The sequence below is a fragment of the Cervus canadensis genome, chromosome 4, assembly GCF_019320065.1.
Source record: "Cervus canadensis isolate Bull #8, Minnesota chromosome 4, ASM1932006v1, whole genome shotgun sequence".
Lineage (NCBI taxonomy): Eukaryota > Metazoa > Chordata > Mammalia > Artiodactyla > Cervidae > Cervus > Cervus canadensis.
In genome coordinates, this window is record NC_057389.1 from 26,377,584 (window position 1) to 26,389,530 (window position 11,947).

At 35.6% G+C, this 11,947-nt stretch overlaps 1 long non-coding RNA gene across 1 annotated transcript in view; it reads left to right on the forward strand.

Annotated features, from left to right (window-relative positions):
* The window catches only part of LOC122439559, a 68,759-nt gene extending 59,407 nt beyond the window's left edge, over positions 1 to 9,352 (forward strand). The window contains exon 3 of the long non-coding RNA XR_006268917.1: positions 9,090 to 9,352. This is a non-coding gene — a long non-coding RNA (uncharacterized LOC122439559). The remainder of the gene's footprint in view (positions 1 to 9,089) is intronic.
* Positions 9,353 to 11,947: the final 2,595 nt, after the last annotated feature.

The following is an 11,947-nucleotide window of genomic DNA, read 5'->3' on the forward strand; positions in this document are numbered from 1 at the left end:
TGACATTGTCTTTTCCGTTCTCATTGTCCTTGTTTATTTACGACCTTAAAAGATATCTTTACTGTCATTTTACTGCAGTTTCAGGAGGGAACAGAAGCTAATGTAACTCACTGTATTTAACTTTCCAATTTTCATTTTATAGTATACTTTTATAGACTTTAAAAACAGATCAAGTTAGCCATGTCTGCTTATTTATTGTAATCCCCAAACACCAGGTTTGCTAACAATAAATTTGGAGTCTTTTTTCAACTAAATATAAATGGATAGCAAGCAATACAAATCTACTTTAAAGTAATTTTGATAGTATATTTAAGTCAGGTTCTGTCCTAAAAATTGGGGGAACTAAGTTTAAAATGTGCACTCTGATAAATATTGCCTATTTGAATCTAAGCCTCTGAAATCAGTGTACTGAAAGTTTTCTTCATGCTTTAGAGTAAACAAGAGTCCAAAAGATAAAACAAAAACCTGAATATCTATGACACCTGAAAAACCTACCATTCACAAGTTGTCATTGTATACACTAAGTCTGACACACTTAATTGAATACCTGCAACTCTATCCCCATAAATTATTAAGAGATTTAAATTTCTTTAAATGAAGAAACAAACAATGGCAATTCTCCTTACAGCTAACCACCATCTCCCTTAACAGTGTAACTTCTTTTCCAGCATATTGAGGAAATTCCAGAACAGGTTTTGAAATCTTTCTGTTAGAAAAGAATTCCTACATCTGTTTTTATCTCAACCTAAAAGGATATACCTAGTGGTCCATGAATTTTTGCGAGTATAAGACGTCACTAAATGTCACAGACATCAGAGAACAGCTTCCTCATCTTACAGTTCTCCATGCCATCCAAGCAGGGACCTCTTTCTAACTAGGTCATCCAAACATAGTGGAGAGCCAGAGAGGAGAAAGCCAAGAAAGCCCTGCTTGGCTTATGAAAGTACCTATTAGGAAAGTTCATCTCAGGAGAGGTTGCTGATCTAAATCCATGAATTTCTGTAGCAACTCCCATCATTTGGTCCTAACTTATATTGACTATTTGTACAACAGTAAACATCAGAATTTTTAATCAATGCAAGCCAACACTGATAGAGGTAAAGAGGTGATTTCTAGAAAACATTCTCGCTTGCCAAGCTTAAGATAAGCAAACATTCTCCAAGATTGTCTTAATAAAAACAGATAATATATGCAAGAATCTGCAGGATTACATTTGCCCTTCAGAAACTGTTCCCTTATCATTTGGGGGGTACACAAAAACCACTTGGGAAGAAAATGGTTTGCCTAATTTGAAATCAGAGTCCAAAGCCATCTTGATGTTTTGAGTAGCTAACTAGTACCCAGATTCCCCAAACTACTCTCAGAGTCATTATGTGACTGTGCTTCTAGACTCAGAGAGACTTGTATTCAAATCCTGGGCTGGCCACCTACTAGCTGTGAATATAAGGCGAAGTTAGGTACCCTTTTTCATGTAACAAAATTGGAAGAGAATATTAGTTAGCATTCTTTTGACAGTAAATGTCAGTAACTCTACTAAAAATGGCTTAAGCAAAAAACAAACAACAAAAAAGTATTGGTTAACATAGTTTTTTGGCTCTGCTTTCCCTCTAGGTTGCCTTCATTTGTAGGAAGATTCTCCCCAAGAAGTAGCAAAGATGGGTCCTTGCCATTCCAAGTACCAAGTATACATATCCTCAATATTAAAAACATCAGACAAAATGTCAAGGTCACATGTGGCTCCAAGAGCCACATGACTCTCCAACATGGATTCTGGATGGCTTGAGCTCTGTTCTTTCTCTTAGGACTTTAGGTACTTAAGCTACTGAGATTAGTACAGGTTGGCAGATTTGATCTACAGCACACGGAGGTGAAGGAATAATTACTTTCTTGCACCATGTGAATTGCATGGAGGGATAGTTTCATAAAGGAAAAGATTAAAGCAGTTCAAAAAGCAGCAGACGTCCACAACATGGCCTAGTCATCCCTATTGTACAGAGTCACCAAGACAAATACGTGCAATAACTTCAGCAAATGACTTGACACAATGATTCTCAGCAATTATATTTTAAGAAGCTCCCTTACATAGATAGGTCAATTCAATACAGGCATTTCACCTCCTGACTTAAAAGTTAGATTTTTGCCTTTTTCTCTCAATCTCTCAAACATCTAATCAGATGCTGCTTCTTTAATTTCTAAGCATATGCTAAACATAATCAGCTAACGCTAGAACTTTCAAAGAATAATCAAAAGTCCTTACTACCAAAACAAAGTCTTCAAGCCTTAGCAATCAAAATACAGATCACAAGCAATACACTGAAGTGCTAAAAAGTCACAAACTACCAAAGAGCAGAAAATTGGTCCACTTCAAAATAGGGAGCACCATTGAAGCAGTCAACTTTCACCTCCACTTGAACTGGCTGAGACAGAGGCCATAAACAGCCATTGAAATGACTGCAGACTTGGTGTGTTATAAAAATGCTCTATGGAGTCCTGAAAATGAAATCTAGATGTTAAAAAACTCTATGCTCTTGCTCTTTCAGCAAGTATCTTAAGATCCAAAAATTACAGACCATGATATTTTTCTAAGGTCACCATTTTGAACTGCCAACGTGGTTTTTATACCCACTATTTTAACTCTTTACAGGTCCTCTCTTTGCTAGATATAAGATGATATTTATCCAGTAGCTGGAATTGAGTATGTGCTAGATAACTTTGATATAATTTAAGGTTGAGTTTGAAACCATATTTGCCCGCCATAAGAAAGGGTGTGGTTAGTTATGTCTTAAATGACTTAAGACTGGGTTGCCTATGTACTGCAATCTCCTGAGATTTCTGCGGGAAAGACAATATGAGCAGAGATTCAGAGGTGGGGAATTATACCATGTGAGCACTTACTAATTTAGTTTGCCTGGAAAAGAGAATGCAAAAAAGAGGTTATGGGAAATATGCTTGGAATGTTTTAATGAATACTTGATGAATGCAGTTTATGGAAAACTGAATTCTAATATTTCTACTTATAGATGAAACAATAAGAATTATTTTAAAGAGAGGACTCTCTAGATCTTTACAACTCCAGGGTGGCGATAACTCAATGCTATTTTCAATATATTTTAAAAAAATCAAAATTACTTCACATTTGAGAACAAAGGACTTTCTCTGTCAGCAACTGAATCATTTTCTGGTCATGCTCTCCTACACTTCTTTGTGAAAGAATAGTGTAAGTACTGCAAATTATGTGAACTGCCTTTCAGAACATGAATTCCATTTATTTAAAACTTTTGATTTCATGCTGAAATTTAAGTGGCTTTTTATATTAGGAAGTTGCTGGCATTATACTAGTTTTCTTACTGTCAGTTACCAACTCTTGCTTTCAAAGGCTAAAAAGGAATCTACTCTTAGCTTAATTGTCAACACACACTATTTTGTGGGACGCAGAAAAGGATCTTGCCCCAGACAACAATAACTACACTATCTTTCTGGGGAAAATGTTTTCCTTAGTGTTTTGGGGTTTTTTTTGTGTGACTCCTGATTTGACTGTGTGTTACTTTTAGCCTTGGAAGTATCTTCAAAGCTTTTTGGATTTTAACAGACAAATCTTGTGGGGTAGTTCCTGTTCTCAAATAGTTTAAATCTGGCAGTTTTGTGTGTAGTTATACAATGAGGAAATTTGTTTTGCTGATTTCCTTTTGTGCATGATGGTATTATTTACCAGGGATAAATAAAGCCCTAGAGCTCTAAAGACCTTGAGAATCCCCCAAGGGCAGAATAAAATTATAATAGACTAAAACCCACATGGGTATACAAGTGGTAATAAAACTAAGTACAAATGTCTTCAAGACAAATTCAGTTCCTATTATGTAGGTAGCTATTTTGAATAATTTCAGAATCATTCATCATTCATGGAAAGAAAGGCGGTAAATAGTTTTTTACAATATATGACACAACCTCCAGGCAGCAATCTGATATGCTGAACATTCCTATTAACTGTGGAAAATACAAATAAACTCCTTGCCCTCAAGTAGTTTATAATCTAAAACTAGAGATAAAGTGTATTAAAATATACCAAGCAACAAAGTGTTATAAAAAATTGATAAATAAGAAGAAATGTGATTAAAGCTCATCATTGAGCTTAAAAGGCAGCATATGTAACTTCATGTTAACAGAAGCTCATGAAAGGGGGTTAAAGTTTAAATTGGACCTTAGAGAAAGGGTGGGCTTTTGCTGGAGAAACATACTCAGCCCGTTTGGGTAGGAAGAACAGAGTGAACAAAGAGGAATAATATTAAATGAATAGTAATTAGTTAAGTTGGATTGAAATGGAAGGTTTGTGTGAGGGAAGTAGATTAGCTCCAAAGGTATTTAGAAAGTAAACTGTGTGAACCCTTATATGCAACATAAAGGGATTTAATCCCAAAGGCAAACGAGATTTGCCTAAAGACAAAGGAGATGATGAGGGAGAGACTGAAAACAGAGAGCATAAACTAATCTTTGTGTAGTCCTTTCAGATTCCAGTGCAATTGATCTCACAGCAAATGGAGCCAGCCTGGTATCAGAGGGAATGGAAAGGAAAGGATGGGTGCAGGAGATATGGCAAAGGAATGCCTGATTAGAGGAAAGGATATCAGAATTTCAGTGTCTGGGTGACTGGAAAAGCGCCGATAGAGTCGTAAAAATGTGACATCAAAGGACTGGTTTGTAAAAGGGAAAGAGAAGGAGTCGGGCTTGAAATACAAATTTGAGTACTGATGTCCAGTAAGGAGTCTAGAAGCTGGAACTGGAGAAATAGATTTGGTGTCTGTCTTCATAATAGGTGGAACCACAAGCATAAAAAGAGGTCCCAAAAGAAGTGGGTGTGTGGAAGAAGATGGAACTTGAAGACTATTCGAGCCTCAGGATAACACAGTAAAGGAAAAAGAGGCGGCAGGGAAGAAAGAAGCTTCATCCAGGAGCTAGAGAGAGCAGGACAGGGGGCAGGACAGAAACTAGGGGCCCAGGACGTTTCCAGAAGCACAGAGCTATCCTCTGCAGACACAGGACTTGGGGTCACAGAGGACAGGTTCACTGCCCTGACATTCATCTATGTCAGTGTCCGGGCGGAGCATTTATTCAAAGAGATATTTTATATTCTCCTTATCCATGGTAGCACCAACACTTTGATTTCAACAACTGAGAAAGAAGAAAGAAGGCAGGGAGAGGAGGAGAAAGGATACAATAATAAATAACATAAGATGCTATAGAAGAGTTAAACAACACGAGAGTTGTCATCAAAAAAAAAAAAAAAAGACTTCTGAGAGGCCATCTGCAGAAAAGAGACTGCCTTCTTTAAGTAAAGTTGTTTTAATAGTTAAAACATCTGCCATCTTTACTATAATAATTCAGAAAGAGAAGAAATCGGAGAATTTCCTACAGCTCCATACACTGAATTCAGCTTTGCAGATTTCATTGTTAGGGTGGCCTTTAATTTACATCACAAAATAAGCAGCTATAGCCAAAAGTGTTGCATAGTTTTTGTAGCACTGATTTTGTTTGAGTGAAAATTAAGGGAGTTTTAATCACTACTTTACAAAAAGATTTCTCTTCATTAATTTGGAAGTGCTGTAATGACTTGAATGACTGGTGCCTACTGAAAGCAAACAAACACCAACCAAGAGCTTTTTAATTGGATAGCCACACTGTAGTATTTTTAAATATTCACAGAAAAATGGTCAGGCTCGGAATTGAGCTGTTCAGTGTCTCTCTCACCCATATGTCCTGTAATAATTAAAACCTCAATTCCACTTTGAGGAACATTTAACACCATCTTTCTCGCTTTCTTTAAATAATAAATGTGGCTGCTAAATCAGCCATAGACTCATAAAGCTAAAAGAAATCTCAGGATCATCAAGTCCTAGAATCAGAATAAAGGATATTACCTAAGCCAGTTTAATCAGAGACATACATTTCAATAGTTTTTAAAATAACTTTAGGTTTCCAATATCTACTGGCTTTGCAATGGGCAAAGTTATTACCATGTAGGCTCACTCCTACAGTTTCCTTAGTAATACAGACTATGCTTGTAACAAAGAGATTGAAAGTTTACCTAAGATATATTTTATGGATTAAATAAATGCATTCATATATACACAAGCAAGCAAGCGAGTATACCTATGCCAGTTAAAATTAGGTTGGATTATAATCAATGAATCCCCAAAGAATAGTGCCCTACTGATTTCAATCCTTTATACCATGAAATTTTTGTACCTTGTTCTATGTCCCTGGATATGTTCCAGTGTCTTCTAGTTTATAGTCTAGGGGAACTTGAATAATATTTGTATCCTACTGTTGTGTGAAAATTGTGTAAATCTTAATACACTTTGGTCCATAGCAATTGAATTGGTTAATAGTGCTTTTCTGGTCCACTATATCCTTCTATCTTCCTGTATATTCATCCTATTAATTTTTGAGAGTTTGATATTGAAACTCTGACTAAAAATCTTAATTGATCTATTTAAAAAAAAATTGTAAAATATAATGGAACTACATGTAACTTTGTTCTGTATTTTCCAAGTCTCTTGTAAATGTGTTAATGTATTTTAGTAATTTAAAAAATAAAAAAGAAAAACAACAACAAAAAAGGAATAGTGCCCTACATAAGCATTTTATTTTTCTCATATTAAACTCCAGGGGAAAAAAATAAAAAAATAAAAATAAACTCCAGGGATGTCAGTTCAGATAGGGGAGCTATGATCCCAGCCTTCTTCCAATTATTGTTTCACATTACAGGGTCTACCTTCCCAAGATCTCGTGTTCCGAGATGACTGCCTCAAATTACAATTACCCAGAAAAATGTGGTTTCTGGTATTCTGTGTTATAAATAACTCTGTAGTGAATTCATTTACAAGTAAATTTATGTTTATATCTCCCATTTTTCCTCAGAATAAATTCCTAGTGCCAAATGTCATTCAGAAAAGGTGTAACAAATTACAGCTTTACTAGCCACACATAACAGTACCTGTTTTGCCAACACATGCCCTTGACAAAATTAAGCATGTCATTCCCTCAATTATTTGACAAGTAAAAATGTTTTTTGGTAATTTTAATTTTTATTTCTTTGCTCTTAAGTGACCTTGAACAACTTTTATGAATATTAACTACTCGTATTTATTCTGTTGCAAATTCTTCTGGTACTCTGATAATTTGTTTGAAGCTGGAATGAGAAAGTTATATAAAATCACTTTGCATATTATAAGATGACCTATAAATATGAGATGCCATTAATGTCATATTAATAACAAAAATGTGTTCACTTTCTACTTTTAGGACTGTTGTTCAGTTCAAGTGAAATACTAAATGCGATAATGCTTTGAAAACTTTTATTTTATATGGAGAATACATTCAAATATACTCAAAAGTCGCTTAATTTACTGATTTATTAACACAGAAGATCTCTAAGGAATGTAAGACATCAGTTTTCTCACTGTTGTATCTCCATACTGATATGAATTCAGGGTATGGGAAAAGTAAGTTTTTCTAAGGTCCCCCCAAAAGCACCATTAGCAGGAGGGAAAACAGATTTGGGGAACCAAGGCTTGAAAAAGAAATGGAGCTACTTTCTAGACTTCTAATGATCACATTCATCTTTTAAACTGAACTTATCTTCTATTTTCTTTCAGAAGAGAGGTAAGACAGGAATTATCTTAATATCCCTCTTCTCTAAGCTATCTAACCCTATACATGTCATTATTTGCCTTCCTCTGTACTTAGGATAGTAGATGGTCCTCTATACATTCCCTGTAGAAGCCCTTTTCTAGCTGAGGTTACAACTAATTTGCATGATTCTGTCTCTCAAATAGGGTGTGCGTGTGTATGAATGTATAGTCACTCAGTCGTGTCTGACTCTTTGCGACTCTCCAGGCAAGAATACTGGAGTGGGTTGCCATTCCCTTCTCCAGGAGATCTTCCCAATCCCAAAAATCAAACCGAGATCTCCCGCATTGCAGGTGGATTTTTTACTGTCTGAGCCACTAGGGAAGCCCCTCCAACTAAATCTCACTACAGACCAGCTAACACTCATTCATTTCAAACAAAACTTAAATTCATCAGTACTTTTCTACATTTCAGTGTCCCTTAAGCAAACACATTATATACTAACATTTTGCCAAAAGCAAAACATCCTTCTTGTATGTGACAATAAACATTTCAAATGCATATAATTCACATTAACAGGATATGATTTGGACCCAAAGAGATGATGGTAATATCATCTTATTCTCATTTATAAGTCTTAATATATTCTGATTATGCTGGTTTATCTCAAAGTAGTATCAACCATGTTTCTTTAAATTATATGTGATTATCACAATTTGAGTTAATCTATGGGACTTAGACTATGAGTATTTTTATGCGGGGTTTTTTTTTTTTTGGCATTACTTGTCATGGTTGTTGCTTATTTCATGGGCTTGGTAAGATATTAAGCAAAAGACATTAGAATTATTTAGTGTCTTTTATCCTCTAACATTAAATATGTTTTATAGGAAATGAAATCAGTAAGTTTTTCCAAAAATGAATATTCTTAAGTAAATCCTAATTATTTTTCTGGAGAAAAACCCAAGATAATTTAGTCCTTGGCTAGTGAAAGTTATATGTCCCTGTCTGGGAGCTATGAAGTGTTTCCTAAATGGCGTTGGAACTAAAGAATATAGAGCACAATATCTGTATGAAGGGAGGTTCTTTGTACAGCAGGGAAAAATAAGAACAATGATTCAAGTGCCATCTATAGGAAGTGTTAAAATATGGTAAGAAACCTTGCAGCTTTGATTGATAAATAACCTTTAAGTAATATATTTCTTATGCAAAATAAGTTAAGCCTTAATTCTGAAATGATTAAAAATTTCTCATGCAAGGAAAACTCTGGACTTTAACTCTGACCTCTCCTGCTGTTGTTGTTGGCTTTGTCTATACATCGTCTTCACTCCGGGTCCATCACAGTGACTGAGTGTGGCTGAACATCTGATGCATTAGTTGCAATCTTTTCATGCTGAGGATGTGTTATGAGTGCTGCCGTTAACAGCTGTGACTGTTGTTTGTAATTATCTCCATTTTCCTCATAGGTGGTCTGTTACTGCTACAGCTTCCAAGCAATCATCTGCAATATTGAGTTCTCTTAAAACTGTGATGCTCGGGACTGAACTGCTTCCCACTTTATTTGTCTCCATTAGGGGAAAAAAAAAAAAAGAGAGCTTAATGACTGAAAATATCAAATGTGTATTGTTGAAGCTGCTGCCATACAATATGTGAAATGGGGAATGGTGATTATTACTTTGATGTTTAAATAAGATAAATGTTTGATATTAAGTTGAAGAAAGACTAAGGCTAAGACGACAAGTTATATCTTGACTGAAAATTCTGACTGAGAGTGGCCGCCTTTGCTCCCAAAGATTGTGAATCTGCATTTAGAAAATGTATCCTAGAAAAAAAAGCAGTTAATTATTTATTAGCAGTGTCTACTCACAGTGCATGGGTGGTGATTCAAATCTATTCATTTGGGCTAATGGGTTCTAGACAAATCTGATTGTCATTGAGAGTGTTTTATTATCTGTGTAATAAATTACTTTTAAAATCTAGCAGCAAGCAGTGTAATGTATACAGGTATAGGTTAACTCTATTCCTCAACATGGGGCATTCAGCTGCCATTTGAAGTAGATTAAAGAGGAATCCACACACTGGAAGTGCACTTAAGCCCTTCAAATATTTTATCAAAACCTTTACATGAAATCTTACTAATCACAAAGAAGTCTTAGTAAATTTTCATTGCCGACAAGAAACTCTACTTAATGACCTATACAGGAATAGAAACTAAAAAAAGAGTGGGTGTATGTATAACTGATTCACTTTGCTATACACTTGAAACTAACACAACATTGTAAATCAGCTATATTCCAATAAAATTAATTCAAAGAAAGAATGAACAGACATTGATTAATGTAATAAATCATCTGCAAAAAAAGCTTGAAATATCTCTTACGGGGGAGTTGTTTTCAGCTTTAATTTGGGACAGGTAGCAAATGTAATAAATAACTCTTAAACTTGAAATTGAAGAAAGTAATTTGCTTCTGGTAGAACACCTATCCAATATCCTTCCTGTAACTTCTAGCCACATTGAAAAATATAACTGTAAATGTGTATTACCTTTTAAAAAAAGGTTTTGGTGCTGAAATGAATGGTTTCTGAAACACATGATTGGCTAGAGAGTATATGAGACTACATAAAGGAAGCATTAATGTTCAACAGATCTAAATTGGGCATCACTGGAAATTTAAGGGTCTAACAGCCTTGGGCCACTGTTTCAAGGACAGCTTTGTCATTTGACCCCAGGAAGTTTTGGCTGAACCAGCCTCTGGTTGAATCTGTTAGATGCCTGTCAGAGGGGTTGAGGACAGAAAGGTAGATATTCCAGAAGTGACAAGAAAGGATTATGTGATTCTATTTGCTCCTGTATGCTAACATTAGGCAGAATTAGGGTAGAGGTTCAGACTTGCATTTATCGTAAAGTCAGCCTAACACAAAGGTGGGAATACGTAGCCTTCACATATTCCTATTCATTGGAGGCGATGTTGCTGGCCACCAAATTGGTTTAGGTTAGTTCACAGAAGGGGCTACTCTTTTAAGTTGGCTTATCCCATCTCCCTAACTTTTCTTTTTTTCCTTTTTCTCTGATACATTTTATGTGTAATGTTTTGTTGAAAATTATCCTCTCCTCCACTATCGTTCTCTGTACTTGTTCCAAGCTATTTTTTTTATCTATACCATTTAATGAAGCATTTTAATAGCATGTAAGTTTCAAATGGAGTGATGACAAATTCTCTTATGGGTTTAGACTCACAGAATTTACAGTTATTGAAGTCTGCATAAGTGTCTCAATATGCTAAAGGGATATCCATCATTTTTTCCCAAGCTAAAATGCCAGAAACCTGCCGCTGTCAGATATCTGAGCCACTTGAGGAAGAACATATACCACATTGGTCTAGGGCACAGTTCTGCAAGAACAGCTGTGAGCTACTGCCGAGTGCAGAGCAGGTCTGGTCACACTAATGAAAAGATAGCTTCTCTTTAGTCTTGCTAGTTAGTAGGCCTAGATAGCTTTGCTGGCAGCAGAATAGAATTTCAGACATTTTACCTTTTTGGTATGACACAAGCCATGTATGAATTCTGCATTTAATTTTCCAGCTTTGCCTATAAAAGACATTTTTTGTTGGGCAACTATCTGCTGTATCTTTATTTCCCCAGTCTTCACCTAATGTTCAGTGACAGGTTAACAAAGCAAGAGCCTCTGCTTTAAAAGGTCCAGTCTAGGTAATGACAAAATAGTTAATATCAGACTAACACTGCCACAGAGAACAACGAAAATTTTGGACGAATTATGAAAAACGACTATTTGAAAGCAATGGAGAGGAACCAAAAACAGGCAGAAACCAAAGAAGCGAGTGCTACACTGAGAGCCATGCATATTTAGGCAGCTTTTCCTCTAAAGAAAATTCTCAATAGCTCATGACAGCAGGGTAGAATCAAGCAGAAATTTTCAGTCTGAGAATGAGGTGTCACAGGATCGAGTTCAATTCAAGTGAAAACTGTCATATAAATCTTAATAAAATCGAAAGAACTTACGTTTGTCACATTAACTGGAAACACTCATTATGCAGAAAAATAATCATTTTGGACATATCTTTCAGATAACTGAGTATTTAAGAAGAATGCTAAACATATTTAGTTTATAAATTCAGCTCAATATATTTAAAGGTGTTTATTAGTTAACTTGGAGAAGGGCACGGCAACCCACTCCAGTATTCTTGCCTGGAGAATCCCATGACAGAGGAGCCTGGTGGGCTACAGTCCATGGGGTCACAAAGACTTGGTCAAGACTGAAGCGACTTAGCACATTAGTTAACTAAGTTTGAAACAGTATAAAAAT